The sequence below is a fragment of the Notolepis coatsorum genome, assembly GCF_963971535.1.
Source record: "Notolepis coatsorum genome assembly, chromosome: 11".
Lineage (NCBI taxonomy): Eukaryota > Metazoa > Chordata > Actinopteri > Aulopiformes > Paralepididae > Notolepis > Notolepis coatsorum.
This window is the reverse complement of record NC_140175.1, coordinates 53,910,805-53,929,433: the sequence shown is the minus strand read 5'-3', so window position 1 is coordinate 53,929,433 and position 18,629 is coordinate 53,910,805.

The following is an 18,629-nucleotide window of genomic DNA, read 5'->3' as shown; positions in this document are numbered from 1 at the left end:
GGGTAGGGATTCACATTCCTTTACAGCTTTGGGTAGGGCGTTCCACATTGATGTGGCATAATTGCTAAACGTATTTAGTCCCTTGTTTGAGCCGAATCTGGGTTTAACATGATTTGTTGAGCTTCCTCTGGTGTAGTGGTTGTGGTATTCACTGACCTTTGGGAAGTATTTTGACATGTACATGGGTACCTTAGTCGTATAGTGTATCTTGTAGACCAGGCCCATTGCAAGTTGCTGTACTCTGTCGTCTACTCTAAGCCATCCTAGGTTGTCAAAGTGGGCAGGGGTGAGGTGGGTTCTGGGGGTAAGGTCAAGTTTGTTTTGTGATGTTTGTAATTTTGTTTTAAGCGCCTTTGAGGTGCTTTGGTACCATGAGGTGCACGCATAGTCGTGAGGTTCATGTTTCATGAACATGTTTCAATGAGTTCATGTTTATGTTTGCATTGCTGCAAGGTTTAACACAATGAGTTCATGTTTATGTTTGCATTGCTGCAAGGTTTAACACAATGAGTTCATGTTTGCATTGCTGCAAAGTTTAACACAATGAGTTAATGTTTATGTTTGCATTGCTACAAGGTTGGGAAAACACACAGCAGCTGAGTACAGAAATATGATAATGAGCGTGTTTTAGATTTTACTTCTAATTATTATTTTTCAGATCCTTTTTTTTCATGGATTCCCATAAATTTGTCCTGCCTTGTATCCTTTATTTCAGGCTTCCTATTGTCCAGGATTATTATAACTTTATATTTGTCTCATACAAACAAATTTGTATAATCAGGAGTTTGTAGGGGGCTGTATAGTGTAGAGATCTAAGCACTTGCCTACCACCACAGAGGTAAAATTCCTGGCAGCAGTACAGCTTGGTCAGTCATCCCTACGAACACAATTGACAGTGTTCGTGGGTTGGAAGCCAGTATGACTCCTACTGGTCGATCGGGGAGCCTGTTCAGCAGGGAGGGCTTCTGGGGAAGATAGCATAAACCTCTGCACGTGTAACGCTCTCCCAATGAAACTCCTCGCTGTTAGGTGAAAAGAAGCGGCTGCCAATTCCACATGTATCAGAGGAGGCATGTGGTAGTCTACACCCTCCCCAGACCGACAGTAGGGTAGTCTACACCCTCCCCAGACCGACAGTATATGGTAGTCTACACCCTCGCTGGACCGACAGTATAGGGCAGCACAATGACCAGGAGGTAATTGGCATAACGACTAAATTGGGGGATGGGAGAAAAAGGTTAAATCTGTGATTTTAATTCAAATACTCTGGTGGGTCAATACAGTGTGAGACATGACTGATGGAGGGATAGCGTTTGCAATAGTTGGTGCAGTATTGTCTTTGTGGAGGTACAGTATGTGAGTAGTGTTAGTTGCTTTGCTTTTCTTTAAAGTAATGCATTTATTATTATTTACGTATTACTTACTGGGAAAAGTAATTAGTTACACTAGTCCTCATTTATTACTTTTATGTTACACTCTAAAACATCTGTGCTGCGTTCCTGCTCAATGAGCCAGAGGTTCTGCCGAGGCAATTGACCAATCACGCGTTTGCCTTGTTTGCTGATGATACAAATTTTTTTAGCTCGGGAAATAATTTAAAGGAACTAGCTGAATATATTGTGTATGAAATGACAAAGCAAAAAAATTGTTTGATGTAAATAAGCTATCACTGAATCTGAAAAAAACGAAATTTATGATTTTTGGCAATCGAAAACGAGATGAAAATATAGTACTGACCATAGATGGAGTTGATAGAGAGAATTAATGAATTTCGTTTTCTTGGTGTAATTATGGATGATAAACTAACATGGAAATCTCACATAGCACGAGAGTCCAAGAGTATTTTTGTTATGAATAAAGTAAAGGATGTGTTAGAGTATGAGGCAATGAGAACACTCTACTGTTCACTCATCTCACCTTATCTCAGTTATTGTTTTGAAGTATGGGGGAATACTTATGGGACCAATATAAAACCATTTTATATACTACAGAAGAGGGCTGTAAGAATCACACATAAAGTGAATTATCGAGAACACACAAACACATTATTTATTAAATCTAGAATAATTTAGCTTAAGGGATGTAATAGTGTTTGTCAATTCAAAAATAATTATAAAAAAAAATGTTGTCAGTATGAAAGTCAAATGTGATCTGAATAGTGAGATATTTTCTTCTTTTTTTTTCTTCTTTATTATTATTATTTAATTTTTTCTTGTTTAACACATTGACCGCCGGAGGTCGCTGTGGGCGTATGGCCGTTTGTGCCAGAACTGTAATGCAATGGGGGTAGATGCCGGTGTTTGTAGTGCTAAAACTATATTAAATATTATAGCTATGGATCTAATAACACCGTCGATTGTCAGTGAGTTTCTTCCGGTCAACATGCAAAAAACAGATAACTTTTTTCATCCATACATTTCTGTTTTATACCGTGGTGAATATAAGTATAGTTGTAGAGTGATCCTGTGTAATCCCAGGGAACTTCGTCAAACAGCGCTTTAGTGCAATTCACTAAACACGTTGCCATTTCTCGCCTGATTATTGAATCAATCTGAAATCAACGCTAGATTATCGGTATTATGTTTCATCATGCAGCCAACGGGGGCACGGCACACACACACGCTACGATTGTGGGGGGAAAATTACGCAAGATTGATAATATATAGTCCTTACCTTGTCTATAATGTACTGCAAAAAGAGTAATCCAATTATCTGATCGCCATTCCAAATACTGGTCGCGGTTGTGTGTCCCATGTTATCCACCAAAGAAAATTAAGCCTCGTTGATGCATCGTTATAAGCGCTTGTCTTGCTGGAGTGTTTAGACCCGCCTGCACGCTGCAGCTCGGCCAGGAAAACAAACCACATTGTTTCAAATGGAGTGCAATAGCGGCCGCAAGGCGTTAGGCGGCGGTATTGCACCGTTGCGGTCTCAGACAGAGTGCAACACAGTCCTACACCATAGCAGGATGAATTATGAATGGAAATAGCTAATAAAAGAAATAACGATCATAATAACGAGTATACTCGTTGGCAGCCAACGATTGGCGGGCTATAACGAGTTAACTCGTTTTTGGCGCAGAAACGGTTAATCTGTGGATTGTTTGTTTCTTTGTATATGGTATAAATTGTTATTTTGTGTAAATTAGGTTGTACGCCGAATCTGAATCTGAATCTGAATAATGAAAAGTGAAACAAGGATATTAGGATACTGGCCATCAATTGGTCAATGAATCATTGTATTATTGCAATATTATTAGTATTATTGCAATAGTCATATTGTATATTTATTATTAATATATATATATATATTACTAACACACACCAAACACACTCTGTCTGTGTTGTTACTAACACACACCAAACACACTCTGTCTGTGTTGTTACTAACACACAACAAACACACTCTGTCTGTGTTGTTACTAACACACACCAAACACACTCTGTCTGTGTTGTTACTAACACACACTAAACACACTCTGTCTGTGTTGTTACTAACACACACCAAACACACTCTGTCTGTGTTGTTACTAACACACACCACACACCAAACACACTCTGTATGTGTTGTTACTAACACACACTAAACACACTCTGTCTGTGTTGTTACTAACACACACCAAACACACTCTCTCTGTGTTGTTACTAACACACACCAAACACACTCTCTCTGTGTTGTTACTAACACACACCAAACATACTCTGTCCGTACGACACAGTGTTGTTACTATTGTTAGATTTCGTTGACAGATTTTGTGGACTTTTAATTAATGGTACGTACTGTATCCTGTCTTCCTTCAGGAAAGACTCTGCGTTGTGTTGTTGGATGTTGAAGTAAAGTCACTCTAATTAAATCTCCCCTTGCTTTAACCCTTTGGGTGCCGTTAACGTAGAACTACGTTTCTGTCGCCCGATGGTTGAGTGCCGGAAACGTAGATCTACGTTTTTCTCACTGTATTTCTTTTATTCACTATTGCCATTCATAATTCAGCGGGGCACCTTGTGCATGTTGTTCTGAGTGTGTGTGAGCTGGCAGACGGTCTTATACCGCTCTCTAACGCCTTCGGCCACTATTGCACTCCATTAGAAACATTGTAGTTTCTTTTCTCTACCGAGCTGTGGCATGGGGGCGGGTCCTAAACACTCCGGCAAAACACGCGCTTGTAGGGATGGCTTGGACAACTGACCCCGCCCGCCCGTTCATGTGCAATGCCCAATAACGTCGGAGACAGGATCGCTGTGGATAACTGGAATGGCGATCAGATAATTGGATTTTTTTTTCATTACATCAGAGACCAGGTGAAGACTCTATATATCCAATCTTGCGTTGATCTGATATTTTTTTCCCCCACGATTGAAGCTGTCTGTGTGTGCTGTGTGTGGCTGTTTACCGTTGGGTGCAGGAGGGGGGGGAGCGCCGCGCTCCAGGGCCCATTTCATGTATGCACGAGAAGACATAATAATGATAATCTAGCGTTGATTTCAGGAAGATTCGATAATCAGGCGAAAAATGACAACGTGATTTAGCGATTCCACTAAACCGCTATTTTCGCGTCTTTTTCCTGGAATTACTCAGAAGCACCCAAACTATATTCATAGAATAGAATAGAATAGAATAGATCTTTATTGTCATTGTTACAGTTGTTACAACGAAATTAAAAAATGCAACACTAGGTGCTAGTAAAATAAGAATAAAAACAGTCCTAAACACAGTGTTAAATATAAAAACAGGGTGGGGCGTAAATAACATTAATAAAACAGGGGGGTATAGAATATAAAATATATATAATTGCACTATCTCTTAATGTTGTGTGTGTGTGTGCGTGTGCGTGGGGGGGGGGGGTGCAAGGAGACTGTTGTTTTAAAATGTAGCTGAGTTTAGTGCACATATGGCCCTGGGATAAAAACTAAACTTCAGTCTGTTAGTCCGGGTGGGCATGACGCTGAAACGCCTGCCCGAGCGCAGCCGCACGAGGTGCTTGTTGCCCGGGTGGTGTGGGTCCTTCAGTATTTTTACTGCTTTTTTGAGGCAGCGGGAGTTGTATAGTCCCTCCAGTGAGGGGAGGGGGCAGCCGATGATCTTCTGGGCCGAGTTGACGACCCTCTGGAGCGCCTTCCTCTCTGCGGCTGTGCAGCTGAGGAACCACACATTTATGCAGTAGGTGAGGATGCTTTCCACGGAGCAGCGGTAAAAAGACACAAGCAGGTCTTGTCTGAGGTGGTAGTTTCTTAGTACTCTCAGGAAGTAGAGTCTCTGCTGTGCCTTTTTTACTATCGCCGTGGTGTTGATTCTCCAGGTCAGGTCATCCTCCAGGTGGACACCCAGGAACTTGATGACCGAGACTATACAGGGGCTGTATGTCAGTCTTCTTCCTCCTGTAGTCCACGATCATCTCCTGGGTCTTTAGCTTGTTCAGCTGTAGGTTGTTATCCTTGCACAGGGCTGACAGCTGCTCTATTTCATCGCGATACGCGGTCTCGTCACCTTTTGTGATGCAGCCCACCACGGTGGTGTCGTCAGCGAACTTGATGATGGTGTTGCTGGGGTGGACTGCGGTGAAGTCGTGGGTGTAAATGGAGTAAAAGAGGGGACTCAGCACGCAGCCCTGGGGGGATCCGGTGCTGAGGCTGATGGCTGTGGAGGTGTGGGGGCCTATTTTGACCCTCTGGGGGCGGTCAGAGAGGAAGTCCTTAGACCACCGGCAGAGGGGATGGTTTAGTCCAAGGTCCATGAGTTTGGGCACTAGTCTGTCAGGCAGGATGGTGTTAAATGCAGAACTAAAGTCCACGAAGAGCAGCCGTGCGGTAAAAACGGTATAAAACAGAAATGTACGGATGAAGATTTTTTCTGTTTTTTGCATGTTGACCAGAAGCAACTCACTGACAATCGACGGCGTTATTAGACCCATATAAAATATAGGTTTAGCTCTACAAACAAGGTGAGCGTTTACATGGGGTTAATGGACGGCAAGGCCAGATGCACTTCCCGGAAGGGGCGTGGCACTCAATGTGTTAATATCCAACTCACAGGCTCTTGGTAGTCTTTTCTTAACACAGGTTTATTGGCATAAATAGCAAAATAGTTACAATTAGGTTGTTCTCATGGTTCTATCTGTGTGAGTCAGAAGAAGCCCTCTCTCCTCCAAGGTGAAATACCAAAGAGACAACCAGGGCCGTTTCTAGCCTTTTGCTCTTAACTCTTTGGACGCCAGACCCGAGGATAGTCGGGTTATCTCGCCGACCGTTCAGCGCCAAACCCGAGTATAGTCGGGTTTTCATTGTTATTTCTTTTATTCAATATTTCCATTCATTACAGGCACACGGACTTGGGGTTAACATGGGGAATCATCCTGAGAATGCCAAAGTGCAATACCGGCGGCATCCACCCAGGTGGCAGTATCGAGCACCCTTTGAAACATTATATCTTGGCCTGTGCGTCGATCAAATGTCTCCGGGCGCACTTGTCTTTGTCGGGCGAGGCAGGCAGGTATCCCGATCGCATTGAAACGCGTCAAATGCCTCCGATGCATCTCTTATGGTGGATTATGTTGGCAACACGATGGACACCGGTACTTGGACTCGCAATCAGACAATTGGAATATTCTTTTTGGGGTACCTCCGAGGGAAGGTAAGGACAAAATTATATCAATCCTGCTTTGATCCAACGATGATTTGACCTTGATCACAACGTGTGTGTAATGTTACTCCACAACGTATGCCGTTGGTGACGATCAAAGCATAATAATTTTTTTGGAAATAGTAGCGTTTCCAGGTGAGAAATGGCAAGGCTTTTAGTGAAATTCACATTTTGCTGCATATCGTCGTTTTCTGGGATTAGACAGGATCACTCTAAAACTATACTTATATTCACCACGGTATAACACGCAAACGTATTGATGGAAAAAATTATTATTTTTCATATATTGAACGATAGATAGTTGATGTCAAATGGGCCATAGTATTGTGTCCATAGTGTCACGTACGTGGGTTGTTCATTATCATTATTGCCATATATTTTAACACCATGTAACATCAGGTTAGTATATTTAATGTGTTGTTTTGTTTGTGTGATGTTGTGTCATCTCCTAACCTCCTGTTTCTGTTTCGCAGATGCCACTCATCTCCTTGATTGGATTGGTTGCACCTGGTTGGTGCACCTTCAGACAGTCAGATGAGATGAGTGGATATAGAGTGGGAGATGACACACATCCTGGCGCCTCATTCTGTCATTTTCCAGTGACCAGAGTGGAGTGAGGTTGCCGTTTGTTTGCCACTATTGTGTGGAGCGATTCTTATGCTTACTTGTCACTTTGTGTGACTTGCCTATTGTGTGGGAGTATCATATTGTTGGCCTCTGTGCCTTCTGTCACTATTGTGTGGATACTATAGTGTGTACTCCTTGTGCCATTTACCACTGTGTGTGGGCAACTGTAATATTGTATTGGCCTTATTTGTCGCTTTGTATGCACTGGTAAACTGGTGTACTATTGCTGGGTGGGTTCCCAGTGCCAACCTCTGGCTGGTTGGCTGGTGTCCTACGACACGGATAATACTTGTGTTCCTTATTATTATATTTACCTTGTTTGTTCTCCCCTTACCCTTTTCCCTGTCTGTCTATTGTTGTGGGTTTAATTCCCCTCTGTTACTATAATAAATATAATTTACCTTTGGAAAACACTTTGTTTATTTCTTACCTGCCCGGGACTGTGCTTAATGCACTACTGGAGGGGCTGGTTTTCACATACAGCCCGCTCCAGCTTATATTCTATATTGTCATTAGACATTGGTATGTGACAATAGCTATAACATAGATAGAATATATATAGCCCTGCAAACACCGCCACTTATTCCTATCTTTTACAGCGTTGGCGTGGTAGAGGGATTAATATGCTCTAGGCCTCCGGCGCTGAATGAGTTAAAGAGATTGTCTAATATTGGTTTGGATAGTGACGCATGTGATTGGTTTTGCAATTATTTGTCTGATAGGCAACAGTGTGTGAAGTTGGGTTCAGCCCGATCTGAATTTCTATCAATAACTAAAGGTTCGATTCTCAGTCCTGTCCTTTTCACTATTTATATAAACAATATAGTCTCTACGTTGATTGGTTGTCAAGCCCACTTGTATGTGGATTATACTATAATTTATTGTTTTTCGGTGATCTGCAGTAAGTGCTCATCAAGCTTAAACTGGTGCTGAATGCTAGTAAAACTAGTGTATCCTTCTCCTCTTAGATTCATTATTGGTGATAGTTACGGCACTCATTGCATTCTGTATGAAGAGGTGGGTTGGTATTCTCTATCACAGAGGCATAACAACAGGCATTGGTATCTGTTTATCTTTAAGGCCATTGATGGCCAATTGGCACCATATATCACAATGATGCTAGATTGGAATTATGGACTGTATCTGACCCGCTCAAATAAAGAACATGATCACAAACCTCCCTATACCTCAGTATGTAACTGTTTATAGTTTGATCTCTTTATTTGTTTTCTTATCTTTTCACCTTTTGTTTTTGTCCTATTTATGCAAATGTATTTGATCCCTTTTATACGTATTCTGAACTGCCTGAATTTCTAATCTCCACGGCATTGCAAATGAGGTAGGAGAGTTTGCCAGCACTTTCACATATTGACAGTTGCACTTCAACTGGTTGTCTTGTATAAATAAAGGTTGGTTTAATGAATGAATGAGCAGGTGATCACTCAGTAACAGCTTCAGGGTTATTTCCCAAGTCATCACCCGTTATACAGGACTCCGGGCTGCATGTATACTGTATACACTGTATACAGGAAATAATGTATTTAATATTTGGTGTGTAGTATTACCCCAATGAAAGATGGCATGTTCAATACAAGGCGAGAAAGGGGTGCTTGAAAATAAATAATAAAAATGAGATTTAGACTATTGTTTCTTTGGTGAAAAAAAACCCCAAAACGTAACAAACATGTTCCACAGATTCAAGGAAGTCGTATAAAATCGATACATAATATGTCCCCTTTTAATGATTGAGTCCCAAATGGGCGCTCACGTTTTAATGTCATCACACATCTCAACGTGCGTGTGAAGTCATTGTTCAACATGGTGGATGATGTAACCTCACTACATTGTTTTCCCCTTTGCAGAGTTAATTTTTTATCTGCTCGGTCACCAAAAGGAGAGCTTCACGCAACCGTTTACTGTCTTCATTCAAACATAAACCGAATGCCTCCATTTTATTGCAAGTCATAGTCATTACGTCACACAAATGAAGGTCAGTGGAGAGAGATCTACCAAACACCTTGATCTACCAAACACCTCAATCTACCAAACACCTCAATCTACCAGACACATCGATCTACCAAACACCTTGATCTACCAAACACCTCAATCTACCAGACACATCGATCTACCAGACACATCGATCTACCAGACACATCGATCTACCAAACACCTTGATCTACCAGACACATCGATCTACCAAACAACTCAATCTACCAGACACATCGATCTACCAGACACATCGATCTACCAGACACATCGATCTACCAAACAACTCAATCTACCAAACACTGCAATCCACAAAACACCTCGATCTACCAAACACTGCAAATACCAAACACCTTGATTTACCGAACACTGCAATCTACCAAACACCACAGTCCAACAATACATTGGACTAAACAACAATACATACACACCCACGCATGCACACACACACAAACACACACACACGCACGCACGCGCACACACACACACACACACACACACACACACACACACACACACACACACACACACACACACACACACACACACACACACACACACACACACACACACACACACACACACACACACACACACACACACACACACACACACACAATCAATCGCAATCTCAACTGTTCTGTCCTCATTCCTTGAGGCCCATAATAGATTAAGAAAAATCTAACTTGATATTTAATTTATAAATATTACAAGGATATTCAGAATTAATCATTAGGAATTTAAGACATAATGTGTTATTAACACACATACTGCACTAACTCACAGCACCGTATTCAATAACCAGATAATAACCAATAATAGCAGCTACTGTATGAAGGAACATGTTAAGAGATACTGTAGAACATGACATAAAAGCTGCTAATAGTCTCTAGACTATTGTAACACATTATTCCTAAATGTGATTTATGTCTTAAGGCTTTTACCAAAATGTTCAGTCCTTCCTATAGAATAGAGCAGGTTAATAAATGTCTCTTACCCTCGGTGTCTCAGGGACCTCTGTCTGCAGTATCTGCTACCAGAGCTGTGAGTGCTGATCAAGTTGAGCTCTACGCAGGTAATACTCTCAATGTGTAACTATCACAGGACCATTACACTTTAACCCATGCTCCCATAAAGCGCCTCGCTGGTGTTAGTGTGGAAAGGATGAAGACGCGGGGACACAGCACAGCAGGAACACAGGGGGACATTGAAGCCACGGTGCACTCTGATGGGATAAAATAATTGGTCATCTGTAATCAATCTTGGAGCAGCCGCCATAAATACAGCCCGGCAATTTCATGACCCTGAAACCAAGAAGGAATAGCAATCCACTTCCTCCTGGATGAATGATCTGTTGAGAATGGTTCTTTATCTGCAGTGATAGTTAAACCTATTCCGTGGCTAGTGGCGGTTTTAAAGGGTGGCTCTGAAAGATCTGATAGTTTCAGAGGTTCTAGCGAGCTCAGCTGTAAAGCTAGATATTCAAATCGTCTGTTTATGTTTATGTTTATTTAGGATCGTCATTAGTCGCTGCCTTAGAAAACTATTCTTCCTGTTGTCCACACAAAAGACAAAATAAAATATAACATTCACAGTTTCAATTATCAATAAAAACGATTTAAATTAAATAAAGAAACAAAAATTAAAATAAAGAATATAGGAAGAATAAAATGTTAACGAATAGTTACGCACCACAATCAGTCACCCATCACCTCAGCGAATATCACATCACATATAGTCTTCTTTTTAATGGGGGTGAGTCAAAAATGACTTAAAAAATGTATTAATTAAAAAAGATATTGATATTTTTTCATCTACAGACAGTACATAATTTCATTGAGCTGTGATTAACACAACAAGGAACCGGTGTCCTCAGATGACATCACAGGAGGACATATTATTCAAACTCATTGACTCTCAGTAACTGTCAAACTAAATGAATGTGTACAAAACAGTTTAGACGTGTGAGATTATGTGGAAAATAAATCAGCATTGTTTTTCGGTGAACTGTCCCTTTAAGTTTTTAGATTTGAAAGAAAATCCACTTCCTGAATGTATTGGAATGGAAGCAAAACACAAGTCTGATGTAAAATCAGAAAACCTGACAAAGCCTCTCAGAGGATTCATAATGAATAATTAAAATGAAGAACCATACTGTATAACTCAATTTGAAGCTATTATTGTTGTTGTGTTCATTCATAGTTAAAGACAGTAAAGGTTGAATACTTTCAAGTTTCAAGTTTCTTTATTAGTTGTCATACTGATGAATTGAAAATGGGGGACCCTGATGTAAACAAGACGAAAGTCTTTCTCTGGTCTGCATCCCCTTAACAATTGTGTGTATTGAGCTGTACTGTATTGTACCCATTCTGCAATCTGTTAATAAAGTTTTCAATCAATCAATCAATCAATTCAATCAATTCAATCAATCAATCAATACAGAAGTACAGAATACTTTTATACAAAATGCTTCTTTCTGTTACGCTACAGAGACTGTGCTAGACAAAAATAGATAAGTATAAAATAAGTATAGCAAGTATAAAATAGAAGTCAAGTACGTAGACACAAGTGTTCAGTATGTACATATATACAATGTTCAATGCAGAGTAGAAGTAACTGAGTTACCATACAATATACCATACAATATAATAATATACAATATACTATACAGTGCAAAGCAGAAATGGGATGAGGTACAATTTAGGTAAAATGTACAGTGTAATGAGGTATGGGTTGTAGACAGTGCAAATTCTTTACCAATAAATATAAAGTGTGTTTAGGTGTTCTAAAGTGGGTAAAGTGGGTGCTGCAGTGAGTTGTTTGTTTAAAGTGAGTGTATGCGTGTGGATGTGTGTGCTGTGAGTGCATTTGATAGTTGTTACATGTTATTGTTCGTTGAGCATCCTGTGGCCTGGGGATAGAAGCTTCTTCTTTTTTTTGTGTTTTCTTTTTTTATTATTTTTTTAACATAACATAAAATTAGATATACAAGCATTAATTAACAGTACACATCCAATGAAATCACCGTTTGAATAAATGTAGTATACAAGATATACACCTAATACTTGCTATCTAATACCCTACATACATATGCTCTCGCTCGCTCCCCCCCCCCCCCCCGGACCCCCACTTGGATAATCCATCCATTATCATTCGCTCCTAACCAGGCACTACAATTCATATGCTAGCTTTTATTCTCTCCACCACTTCTAACCACATTGCAATTTTGGTTTCACTGACACCTAAAATTCTTGCTGTAGATATTTCTAGATAAATCACATCGAGATATGTAAGAACCCAAACCTTCAGACAAATTTTTTCCGGTTGAAACCATTGTGATGCTATCAGCTTTTTAGCCGCTGTGATACCAGATAAAACTAATCTCTTTAGCTGTATAGGGACTGCAAACTCAAAAACATCATTCAACAGCAATACAGAGGGGTGTACAGGTATATTCAGAATTAAGAAATTTGATAATTGCTGGGATACTTCTTTCCAGAATATCTTAACTGGAGGGCAATCCCAGTACATGTGCATAAATGTACCCTCATCCCCATTTGTACATAAGGAGCATCTGGAGTCTGGTTTAAGTCCCATTCTGTTCAATCTTATAGGAGTCAGGTATGTCCTATGAATATAGTTAAGATTAATTTGTTGATGGTCCGGGTTACGTGACGCAATTCGAACGTTTGCCCAGACTTCTTGCCAATCAAATTTTTTTTCCAGGTCTGGTATATCCCTCCTCCAGACTGAGTTTAGGGGGATGATTCCATACGAGGACGTTAGTAATTGATGATAGAAATCTGATACAAAACCTCTCGATGTCTCTCTTTCATAGAAGAATTTGTTATATCTGTGGTGTTCAATTGGTATCCTTAATGGGACTCCATGAGCCTTCAAACATACCAATAACTGTGCGTAAAAATAATGTGTGGAACTAGTGAGATTACATTTTTTATGTGTGTCTTTATATCTACAAAAATCCCGTTTGTTGAAAACATCTCCTAATGTGTGTATCTGCCCTGCTTTTCCCATTTAGGGTATCTTATAGGTCGTTTTCCAATCAGGAGTGCATTGTTATTGAATAGGGGAGTATGACTATGCCATTTATGTTGGTTAGAATATTTTTTTTGTGTTTCACGCCATATCCGGATCGCATGAGTAATTATGTGGCCAAATTTCAATTTGCATTGCTTAATTGATAATTTGGTGTATACTATGTCCTGCAGTCTATGTGGTGCCACTGCTACTATATTTACTTCTAAGTTTTTCCAGGATACAGATGCTTGGGAATCAAACCAGGTTGTCAGTGGTCTTAAAGTGTACGCCTTAAAATAGTGGTAAAAATCTGGAAATGCCATACCTCCGTCGGCTTTGTTTCTCTGTGCGGTGGATCTTTTTATAGGTGGAGGTTTGTTATTCCAAATAAATTTGTATGCGGTAGTGTAATTTTTTCCAGTAACCATCTGGAGGGGGTAACGGTAGCATTGAGCTAATGAAGTTGATTCTAGGTAGGACATCCATCTTAACTATTGATACCCGTGCCTGTACTGAGTTTTTAAGTTTGGACCACCTGTCAAAGTCGTATTTGATCTTATCTTGGATTTTTATGTAATTGTACTTCACCGTTTGGCTTATAGTAGGGAATACTTCAACTCCTAAGGGATAGACTTCTTCTGAGTCTCTCTGTGCTTGCCATGAGACTCCGGTATCGCTTGCCTGACCACAGCAGTTCAAAGAGGCAGTTGTTTGGGTGGCTGGAGTCTTTGATAATTCTCTTAGCCTTACCCATGCACCGCTTGTTGTAAATGTCCTGGAGAGTGGGAAGCCCCCCTCCAATTGTGCGTTCGGCTGAACGGGCCACTCTCTGTAGTCTGCTACGGTCTTGTGCGGTGCTATTCCCAAACCAGGAGGTGATATTGCCAGTCAGGATGCTCTCTATTGTACATGAGTAGAAGTTCTTAAGGATCTTCTGACTGACTTGGAACTTCCTTAGGCGCCTGAGGAAGTAGAGGCGTTGCCGTGCCTTCTTCACAACACTGTCAATGTGTGTGGTCCATGTCAAGTCCTCGGATATGGGGACTCCGAGGTACTTAGAACTGTTCACTCTCTCAACCGGTGCCCCGTCGATGCTGAGGGGGCTGTAGTCCCTGACCCCCAACCTCCTAAAGTCCACAATCATCTCCTTTGTTTTGCTGACGTTCAGGGAGAGGCTGTTCTCTTGACACCATCCTGCTAGAACCTTGACCTCCTCCAGGTAGGCCCTCTCGTCGTTTGCAGAGATCAGGCCCACCACTACTGTGTCGTCAGCAAATTTGATGATTGTGTTGTTGTTCCACTGTGCCACACAGTCATGTGTGTACAGGGAGTAGAGGAGGTGACTCAGAACATAGCCCTGGGGGGCCCTTATGTTGAGAGTGATGGATGAGGAGGTGCAGTTGCCTGCTCTCACCACCTGGGGTCTGCCCGTCAGGAAGTCCAAGACCCACTGGCAGAGGTCATAGTTCAAGCCCAGGTCCCTGAGCTTGGCTATGAGTTTGGAGGGGACTATGGTATTGAATGCTGAGCTGTAGTCGATGAACAGCATTCTCACATAGGTGTTTTTGATTGATTGATTGAAAACTTTATTAACAGATTGCAGAATGGGTACAATACAGTACAGCTCAATACACACAATTGTTAAGGGGATGCAGACCAGAGAAAGACTTTCATCTTGTTTACATCAGGGTCCCCATTTTCAATTCATCAGGACATTTATGACATACATGACATACAGATAGACAGTAATGCTACATCTATACATTTATGACATACCAAATGTGCAAATACAGTACTGTTTGTGATACAAAACGAGTCCAGAAAAGGGAGTATATACATTTGATGTAAAAACTGTACATTGGAGGAGGTTGGGTGGGAAACACTGTACAACTGTACAAACAAAACTGTACATTGGGATATTGACAAACATACTAGGTAATTTACATTGGAGGGGGTTGGGGGGACACACACTGTACAAACAAGCAAAACTGTACATTGGAATATTGACAAAACCATATAGGTAAATTACTGTACATTGGAGGGGGTTGGGTTAGGACATTTACAGGGGCCAGTTTCGAATTGCAGTCTCCCGTAGGTGTTCCTTGAGAGTGGTTTTGAAAGTGGGTAGTGATTCACATTCCTTTACAGCTTTGGGTAGGGCGTTCCACATTGATGTGGCATAATTGCAAAACGTGTTTAGTCCCTTGTTTGAGCCGAATCTGGGTTTAACATGATTTGTGGAGCTCCCTCTGGTGTTGTGATCGTGGTATTCCCTGACCTTTGGGAAGTATTTTGACATGTACATGGGTACCTTGGTCGTGTAGTGTATCTTGTAGACCAGGCCCATTGCAAGTTGCTGTACTCTGCCGTCTACTCTAAGCCATCCTAGGTTGTCAAAGTGGGCAGGGGTGAGGTGGGTTCTAGGAGTGTGATGCTGCTGTGTGCAGCACATGGGCTATGGCGTCCTCCGTGGACCTGTTGGGGCGGTATGCAAATTGCAGGGGGTCCAGGTTGATGGGGAGGGAGGAGCATATGTAGCCCTTTACTAGCTTCTCAAAGCACTTCATGGCTATGGAGGTGAGAGCTACAGGGCGGTAGTCGTTGAGGCAAGCAGGCTTGGATTTTTTGGGTACAGGCAGGGATAATAGGGACTTCTTCAGACAGGTGGGGATGACAGCCTGTTCCAAGAACAGGTTAAATATGTCAGTGAATACCGGGGCCAGTTGGTCGGCACAGACTTTTAGGACGCGGCCGGGGATACCGTCCGGTCCTGCTGCCTTCCTGATATTCACTTTCTTAAAGGTCCTCCTCACCTCATGTTCTGTTACCCTGAACACTGAGTCTCCGTCAGCAGTGGTTTGTAGGCTGGTGTTGTTATTCCCAGCCTCAAACCTTGCATAGAAGGTATTGAGATCATTTGCTAAGGAGATGTCACTGTTCAGCTTGAGGGAGGTGCCTTTGTAATCTGTCATCGTTCTGAGGCCCTGCCACATAGCTCTAGAGTCAGCCTGTTCATATTGAAGTTCAATTTTATCCCTGTAGCGCCTCTTTGCTTCTATTACTGTCCTCCTGACGTTGTATCATCTTTCGTATGATGTATGACATTCAAGTGATTTACATTTACATTTAGTCATTTAGCTGACACTTTTATCCAAAGCGAATTACAAATTGTGTACAACAAGTCAGCAGGAGGGGTATACCTTTACACCTTATACTGCAGTGCACACTTATTGTACCTTACATGTCATATTGTATTGAAGTTTTGGGAAATACCTACAAAACCAACCTACAAAAGATCTGCACGTTACAGAAAAGAGTGATAAGGATAGTCCATCATGCCGGTTATCGAGATCACACTAACCTTCTGTTTTTAAATAATCAAACTTTGAAATTCACTGACCTGGTTAAATTCAAAACAGTGCACATTAGCCTATGTTTATTAAAGTAATCAATAATACAGTGCCTAGTAACATTCAGAAAATGTTCACAGGCAGAGATGGTATCTTCGGGTTAAGAGGGAAACTGCTCCTAACACACCCTTGAAGTAAATGGGCATCTCGGTCTGTGGGGTGTCACTTTGGAAGAGCCTGCATGAGACGTTAAACATTTGTAAAAATAGTAGAACATGTAAAAGCAGTTATAAACAAACATTCTTAAACAAATACATGAAAGAGGAAAATCTAGAGTAGTATACTGTTACTTATGATTATGACATTCTATTCCTTGCAAATACTGCTATATTTTCTTCTCTGTTTCTTTTTTAGAGTTTTTATTTGATTTTTTTTATCATTTACTAGAGAGCAATAATCTGTTAATTGTGTGATGTAAGGAAGGGGCAGGACTAGATAAGCACTGCTTCTTTCTGTCCCTTCTCCAACCAAATTCTATGTTTTGGTTTATTTTTATTTGTATGTGTGTGCGTGTGTTTGTGTGTATGTGTGTATATGTGTTTGTATGTATGTGTGTATGTAGATATGTGTATGTGTATGTATGTATATTGTTTTTGCTTTTATCAATTTGTTGTGATAGTTATGTGTGTTGGTTCGAGATAAATAAAAATCAATCAATCGATCAATACCTCTGGCAGCTAAGGGTAAGTGTATTGCAGTGTCGAACTTGTACATTTAGTACTATGTACATCAAACAGTATACAGTACGAGTAAAATTGTACTTAGTTTGAATTAAATGTACTCAGTTTGAGTAAAATTTACTCTGCAAAATGTACTGTGTAGATTATACATATCACTATCCATAAATGTAATACTATGTACATAAAACAATAGACAGTAGACTATATGTGTCACTCGCCATACATTTAGTACTATGTACATCAAACAGTAGACACTATGTACTATGTACAGTCCATTAAGCAATAGACTGTATACTCCATGTATACTGTCACTTTCCATATACTGTCAATCAATCAATCAGATTTATTTATATAGCACATTTCACATGACGCGTGTCAACCAAAGTGCTGTACAGAGGGTAGATACACAAGATACATATAGACAACAATCACACTCCGTTTTATGGGAGGGCACACAGGCAAACACATAGAAAAACAGGGCATGAGTCAGTGAACGGGAAAGGCTAGTAGGTAGAAGTGGGTTTTGAGCCTCGATTTGAAGGCATCTATCGAGGGGGCGAGCCTAATGGAGGTGGGGATGCTGTTCCACAGTTCAGGGGCTGCGATAGCAAAGGCACGGCCCCCCCTGAGCTTGAGGTTAGACCTCCGGACTGTCAGGAGCCTCTGATCGGCTGACCTGATCGGACCTGGTGTTGGAATAGGGGGATAGGAGGTCTGAGATGTAGGAGGGGGTGTGACCATTAAGGGCTTTAAAAACAAATAGGAGAACCTTAAAATCTATCCTGTAGCGTACTGGGAGCCAATGAAGGGAGGCAAGGACAGGGGTGATGTGGTCTCTCTTGCGGGTTCCGGTCAACAGTCTGGCAGCAGCGTTTTGTACCAGTTGTAAGCGGGACAGGGAAGACTGGTTAATGCCTATATAGAGGGAGTTGCAGTAGTCTAATATAGATGAAATGAAGGCGTGGATGACTCTCTGAAGGTCTGCAGACTGCAGGGGAGAGAAGGGCTTTGAGTTTGGCAATGGTGCGTAGTTGGAAAAAACATGCCTTTACCACTGAGTTCACTTGTCTGTCAAATTTAAATTGTGGATCAAAAATGACACCTAGGTTCTTGACATACAGCTTGACCAGGGAGGACAGGTTGCCAAGGCTTAGATTAAACAATAGACAGTTGACTATTTGTATCACTCTCTATACATTTATTACTATATCAAACAATAGACAGGAGACTATACGTATCACTCTCCATATAT